Genomic DNA, 229 nt, shown 5'->3' with positions numbered 1-229 from the left:
TGCTGTCTCTCCTTCCTCTGCATGGGTCTCCGGAATCTCTTCCTCCAGCCAGCCCTGGCTGGGCTGGTCAGTCAGGCCCGGGTACGGGGCCCAAGACCCTTGCCTGCCTCCACCCTGTGCCTGGAGTGAGGGTGTACATACCAAAGACAGAACCTTTTTTTGCCTTTATGAAAATGTATCAAAAATCAGTCTCTGTCTGGGAGCCCGTGCTGAGGCCCATGATGGGCGA

The sequence above is a fragment of the Talpa europaea genome (assembly GCF_964194135.1).
Source record: "Talpa europaea genome assembly, chromosome: 12".
Lineage (NCBI taxonomy): Eukaryota > Metazoa > Chordata > Mammalia > Eulipotyphla > Talpidae > Talpa > Talpa europaea.
The sequence above is the reverse complement of the archived record's forward strand: the minus strand, read 5'-3'. Positions refer to the sequence as shown.